At 62.0% G+C, this 6,298-nt stretch overlaps 1 pseudogene; it reads left to right on the forward strand.

Annotated features, from left to right (window-relative positions):
* The first annotated feature begins 519 nt into the window (after positions 1-519).
* On the forward strand, positions 520-4,242 carry LOC123323708 (annotated as a pseudogene).
* The last annotated feature ends 2,056 nt before the right edge of the window (positions 4,243-6,298 follow it).

The raw sequence follows: 6,298 nt of genomic DNA on the forward strand, positions 1-6,298 counted from the left end.
CTTGTGGAGGGAGGGCAGGGCGCTGAGATGGCGGTAGGACCGGGGGGCTGTCCTGGGGCTGGAGCTGGACAGGTGGGCTGGGGCCTCTGCATCCTGCTCCCACTCTCTGGGTGGAGATGGAAGGCCAGAGGGAGGCTCCTGGCACCTGGGGTGCAGGAATCTCAGGCATGTGGCCCTGAGCCCATGTTTCCAGAGACTGGGTCCTCTCCAGGGCAGGGAGGCTAGCTGGGGCCCCAATTCAGACATGGGACTCTGGTGGCCTGGCTGGCATCTGGGGATCTGGTGGCATCCCCTTCAGTCCTGCACTGGGGCCTGGCACTGGCCTGCCCCACCCTATAGCCCAGCCCAGCCTCCTCAGGGTAGGCCAGGCTGGTGGGAGAGGGTGGGGTGCATTTACATTTTCAGGTCTTTCCAGGCCTTGGCCAGCCTCTCAGCCTGACTAACCGGCTCCTCCAGGCTCAAGGTGCTGGGGTGGGGGTGTGGCAGGAGGTAGCCAGATCAGCCCCAGGCTGCGGATGTGGAAGAAAGCTGAGCTCGGGTGGCCATCATGGGGCTCCCCCAGAGGCAGCCTGGCCCATCGGTCCTGCTCCTCCTCATGGGGGCACTGGTCTGGCCCCCATCCTGTATGAGCCTGGGTGAGTGGGGGTCCTGGATGAACTCACCCGGCTGGACCCAAGGGGCTGGGACACCCGCTGGGGTGATTGGATCCTGGGAGCCCCCCCTCCCAACGGGGGAGGCGGGGAGCAGGTCCCAGGACCCTCATGCCTATCTCCGTGGCCACAGAGCTGATCCCCTACACGCCGCAGATAACAGCCTGGGACCTGGAAGGAAAGGTCACAGCCACCACGTTCTCCCTGGAACAGCCTCGCTGTGTCCTGGACGGGCATGCCAGCGTTGCCAACACCATCTGGCTGGTGGTAGCCTTCAGCAATGGTGTGTCACGGTGCGGGTCTGGGGCTAAGGAGAGCTGCCCAGTGGTGGACCAGGCATTGCGCTTTATCCTGACGGGCTCTGAGAGGGTGACAAAGTAACCTGGTTTGTGCCTGGAGGGAGCTTCTGGGCCCTTGAGGCGTGGAGGGGCCAGGCGTGGGGGGCGGGGAGGGGCGGGCGGGGAGCCTTAGACCCAGCAAGGGGCTAGGCCCTCTAGCCCCATCTGTCTGTCCCTTTCTCCTGCAGCCTCCAGGGACTTCCAGAACCCGCAGACACGAGCTGAGATCCCAGCCTTCCCACGGCTGCTGACTGATGGCCACTATATGACGCTGCCCCTATCCCTGGACCAGCTGCCCTGTGAGGACCCCAAGGGTGGCAGCAGGGACGTCCCCCTGCTGCGGGTTGGCAGTGACCCCGGCTGCCTTGCTGACCTCCACCAGCCGCCCTACTGCAACAGTCCCCTCCCCAGCCCTGGACCTTACAGGTGGGTCACTCCACCTGGACCCTGGGACAGGGGCTGTGCTGGGGGACAAGGGGTCTCGGGTTAGAGAGCTGCCCTTCCTAGCCTCTCCCCAGACCCTTCCCCTTCACAAGCTTTGGTTTATGCCTCTGTGGGGTCAAGGAGCAGCACTCATCCCAGTTGGGGGGGCAGGCAGAATGTGGCCTCTCCAGGAGGCCTGCCCATGAGGAAGAAGTGGGCACCACAGGGCTGGTGGGGTCTCAGGCCCAGAGTTGGGAGTTGGGGGGTGCTGGGCTGCAGCCATTAGTCCATGGGTAGATCTGACAGGAATCTAAGCCCCAGGCTGAGTCCGGGCCCAAGCAGTGGGTATGAGGCAGGGAAGCAGGAAATAAGACCACCACCCACTTTCTCCGGTGAAGAAGCTGAGGCGCAGGGCACCATGGGCTTGTCAGGGTCACGGAGGGAGCAAGGGTGGGAGAGCAGGTGTCCAGATGGGGTCTGGTCCCGATGTGCCCCAGAAGAGCCAGGCCCAGGGGTCCTCAGGGAGTCCAAGTCCGGCCGAGAGAACCAGCACGGGGTGCAGGGAAGGTGGGGCGTGGTGTGGGCTGGACCAGCGCTTCCATCCACAGCCTCCCTCTGCCCCTGCGCGGCCTCTGCCCTGACAGGACCACCCTCCCACCTCCCCCATGCCCACTTCCTGGCTCGGCCTCCTCTTACCTCCTGCCCCTATCCCTAGCAGCCACCGGAGCTGGCTGTCCTCTGTGCCAGCCTGCCTGGGTCCCTCCATGCTCAGACACTTTCCAGGGCTCCCCACCTGACGCAAAGATACAACCTCCCTGCGCGGCCTCTGGTGCCCTCAGTGCTCAGCCCGACCCCCCCCTGGGACCCCAGGCTCTGAGTGTGCCCTGACCACACCCCTCCCTCCCTGGCCCTTTGCTTAGGGTGCCCGAGCCTAGCGGGGCGTCTTCTATGGCTTCCTAGATGCTACTTGGCCAGCCGTTTTCTCTGGGAGGCCTGGGGCTCCCAGCTCCATCTGACCCACTGAGCCACCCTGAGGCACTGTGTATGTGACATTTAGTGACTGGGGTCCCCTAAACCAGATGGGGTGTCTGGAGAGCAACAGCTCAGATGCACTGGGACTGATGGCAGAGGTCACTGTGGTCAGTGCAGTCTCAGAGGGCCCCCAGAGGGGGACCAGGCCACGGCTGGTCCCGATGTGCCCCAGAAGAGCCTGGCCCAGAACTGCCTGGAGCTTGGCCGCTGTGGGTGCCCTGCCCAGGGCAGCTGAGGCTCAGACTTCCCCCCTTCTCCTCCCCGCAGAGTGAAGTTCCTCCTGATGGACGCCAGGGGCTCACCCCTGGCCGAGACCAGGTGGTCCGACCCCATTGCTCTCCACCAAGGTAGCCCTGGGGGAGGGGGGTGCTCCGGCTCCAGTCTACCCCTGTGGACTCATCACCCCTCTGCCAAATGGTCATGCTCAGCCGTTCTCTCCCCCTGCTGCCATGAGACTGGGGGCCTGGAGGCACTGTGTCCAAGTCCAGCCCCTCCCCCAAACAGAAGCTCGTGCTGGGAAGGTGGGGCACTGGGTCAGCCTCATCGGCTCTGTCCATGCCCAAATGTTGGTCACCCCTCAGCTGCCCAGGTCCCAGCCCAGTTGTGGGCAGGGCGGTGGGGGGGCACGTTGGCAGGAACAGCCTAGAAGGTGAGACCAAGGGGCTGGAGCCATGGGTGATACAGGCGGGCAGGGCCCAGATGCCCGGCTGAGATGAACAGGTGGGTGGACTCAGGAGGCTGTCAGGCCTTGAGTGTGCGCCTGGGTGGGGACGTGACTGCCCTGGGGTCCAGGGGCAGCCTCTGAGCAGCTGCTGTGTGCAGGGAAGTCGCCAGCCTCCATCGACACGTGGCCAGGGCGGCGCAGTAGTGACATGATCATCATCACTTCCATCCTCTGCTCTCTGGCCGGCCTCCTGCTCTTGGCCTTCCTGGCAGCGTCCACTGCGCGCCTGTGAGTGCTGACGGCCCCATGCGCCTCTCTCCCACCCCTCAGAACCCCTTCCCTCTCCCTGGTCCCAGCACCTGGAAGCCCTCCTTGAACCTTGCAGTTTTGAGTTGGCGGTGCCCCTTCTAGGGATGTTCGGGGAATTTCGCTCCCAAGTCTCTCTCACCTGGAGGGCAGGGAGGTGGCCCAGCAGCTCCTCTGAAGACAGGTTCAGAAAAGGGGCCACCTCGCTCTGCCCTGCCTTTCAGTGTGTCCTTGGCCCCGGTCTTTCTCCTGCTGGGCCTTGTTTTCTCGCCAGCCAGCCCTCAGTCATTTCAGAGAACTGGTACCAGGGTAGTGAGGACAACCACCTGGAGGAGGTGGGCCAGCAGCTGGTTCTAGAAGGAAGGAAAGGGAGAGGCTGCGGGAGGAGGCCCTGGCTTGGCAGTGGGCTCCACCCAGCAGGGACCTAGTGCCGCCTCCTCTCCCCATCCAGCTCCAGCCTGTGGTGGCCCGAGGAGGCCCTGGAGCAGCTGCGGATTGGCTCCTTCATGGGGAAGCGCTACATGACCCACCACATCCCACCCAGCGAGGCCCCCACCCTGCCCGTGGGCTGTGAGCCTGGCCTGGACCCCCTCCCCAGCCTCAGCCCCTAGCCTGGCCCACGTGGCTGGGGCGTGGCCACAGGGAGTGGGGGGCAAGGACCTGGGGCTCATTCCCAGCCCCTGCGCCCACACACCCCTCCCGCATCGCACTTCCCCACCCTGCCCTCAGTCCCACTGATAGAGGAAAGATGTCAGTGTTCGTAGCCCACTGCTGAGAAGGAACTCTTGAGACGTCTTTGGTGCAAAAAGGTGGTTTTATTAAAGCACGGGGACGGGACCCGTGGGCAGAAAGAGCTGCTCTGGGGTGGTGAGGAGTGGCCCATTACATATATACTTCCAAGTTGGGAGGGGGTTAGGGATAGCGTAAGTTTCTAAGGAATTTTGGAAGCAAGGTTTCCAGGATCCTGAGGGGGCTAGCTATTGTTAGGAAAGGGTCATTTATTACTGTCTAGTAAAAAGTGTCACGAGACCCTTCAGATGTATATCAGTGCATCATATGCTTGGAGGATGACTGCCAACATGTATCTTGGGGGTTTAGAGATAAAGGAAGTTTCCAAAGGAATTTTTCTGCGTTAAGTAGACTTACAGGGTTCTGGGGGTCAAGCTAAGATTGCCTTTTGCCCTTAGTAAAGTGTCAACATCCAGGCAGCTGAGTCCCTAGAGGAATGCCACTCTGCTTGTTTCAAGGACTTGTCAGTGGTTGTTTTTTTTTTTTTTTAAGATTTTATTTATTTATTTGACAGCGAGAGAGAACACAAGTAGGCAGAGAAGCAGGCAGAGGGAGAGGGAGAAGCAGGCTCCCCGCAGAGCAGGGAGCCCGATGTGGGACTCGATCCCAGGACCCTGGGATCATGACCTGAGCCGAAGGCAGCCGCTTAACCGACTGAGCCACCCAGGCGCCCCAATGTGGTTGTTAAGTAGTAAGGAAATTTAATAATTTTTCTTCTGCCTTCGTTTCCCACATCACCACCACCAGCAGCCCTGTCTTTGCCCTTCCTGTTCTGCCCTCCCCAGAGAGGGTCAGGGTCAGGCTAGCATGCAGCTCCCACTTCCATCCCCACCTCTGTTCTGCCTGGCCTCTTTGCGGGAGAGGCTAGAGGTGATGTGCAGAGGCCACCCTGACCAGAAGCTTCCAGGCTCCGGGAGAGGGGTGCAGGGAGCCTTGCTCTGCCCTGTGCAGGGGACTGGGCCGGGCCCATCACGGTTTGTATGGGGCCTGAGCCTCCCTCTGTCTCTCTGCCCCACCTTCCAGTGGCTGGGGACTTCGGAGACGGGCCCTTTCTGAGGGTGGCCAGAAGGTCAGAGTGTAGACGCACATTGTGACCATCTGACCACTTCCAACCCCACTGCACACACAGATGGCTTACTCGTTCCCACTCCACAAACATTTATTAAACACCTGCTGTATGCCACTGACAGTGTTAGACATAGGGCCTCAGGCAGAGCCAGTCCTGATCTTGGGGAACTCACTCACCACTCTGGACCTGAGATGACCACGTGTCCAGATGTGATCTGTTACTGTTAGGGCTGTCACGCCTTCAGATTGTCACATGCTCTCGGGTTCGCGCTCCTTAGATGATCACCCCAATCGGCTCTCTGAGGCCGGGAGCCCCCCATCACCGGCTGTTCACAAGGAGGGTGGTTCCTGCTGTGGCCACACGGGGGTGCCGTTGCGCCGCAGCCGTCCGGCCCCGCGCACGCGCACTCCTATTCACAGAACAGCCGGGCGTTGTGGGCTGGGGGCGGCGGCAGTGACCTGAAGCCGAAGAGCAGCGGCCTCTCAGTGGGGTTCCCGGAGGTCGGGGCCCCAGGCCTCATCTCGACTAAGCCAGAGGGATGAGCAGTCACGCTCCCGCTTGAGGGCCTACTGTGTGCCGTCCAAACTGCACAACCGCCACTGGTTTCTAGCTGGAGAAACTGAGGCTCCGCGACTTGTCCTCGCGCTCTGTCCACTGGTGCCGCGCCGCTCCTGGCTTCTCCGGCCTGACCGCGGGTCCCAGCATGCAGGCTCCGCTGGAGGGCGCCCGCTCTGGTTGGGGAGAGGAGCATCTGCACCAGGGACCGCCCTGAGCCTGTCCCTTTGACTGGTAGCCCTAACTGCACTTTGGGGGTGCCCCATCGCCTAATGAGCCCCAGGGAAACCCACCCTTGCATCTCAGGGCCAAGAGGCCAACCAACCACCAAGGCAGCTTCTGTGGCGTGAGCAGTGCTCCCTCCCAGGCGAACACTTCAGGGAGGTTTTGCTGTCAAAACCCATAAACCCCTGGTCCCTAGTGGTTTATCCGCCATCCTACCTGCACCCCCACCAGCCACAAGACCTCCTCC

This window comes from Neomonachus schauinslandi, unplaced genomic scaffold, assembly GCF_002201575.2.
Source record: "Neomonachus schauinslandi unplaced genomic scaffold, ASM220157v2 HiC_scaffold_269, whole genome shotgun sequence".
In the NCBI taxonomy this organism is placed as follows: domain Eukaryota; kingdom Metazoa; phylum Chordata; class Mammalia; order Carnivora; family Phocidae; genus Neomonachus; species Neomonachus schauinslandi.